The sequence below is a fragment of the Morone saxatilis genome, unplaced genomic scaffold (genome assembly GCF_004916995.1).
Source record: "Morone saxatilis isolate NCDOM2014 unplaced genomic scaffold, NCSU_SB_2.0 Contig7, whole genome shotgun sequence".
NCBI classification, from domain to species: Eukaryota; Metazoa; Chordata; class Actinopteri; family Moronidae; genus Morone; species Morone saxatilis.
In genome coordinates this window covers 19165702-19165999 of record NW_023340246.1, presented here as the reverse complement: position 1 = coordinate 19165999, position 298 = coordinate 19165702, and positions in this window count along the sequence as shown.

The following is a 298-nucleotide window of genomic DNA, read 5'->3' as shown; positions in this document are numbered from 1 at the left end:
GAAAAATACATTTTTGAGTGGAGGGGATCTTTAATTCTTTAGAGGAACCAACCTCACATTCAAATCAAAAGATTTCCTATGAATCTTTCAAGTCATTTTCAGTAATTATAAGATGTATTAAAATCTCACTTTTTCTGATGCTGTTGCTTTATTCAACCTGTAAGATAATATGCAGAAGTGTAATCAAATAGGGATCATTTTAATTTAGATTTTTGTTTAACAAAGACAGAGAGGACAAAAGTCCCTTTCTCCGTGAAGATGAAATAGAAGATCAGCATTTAAATAATAATAATAATAA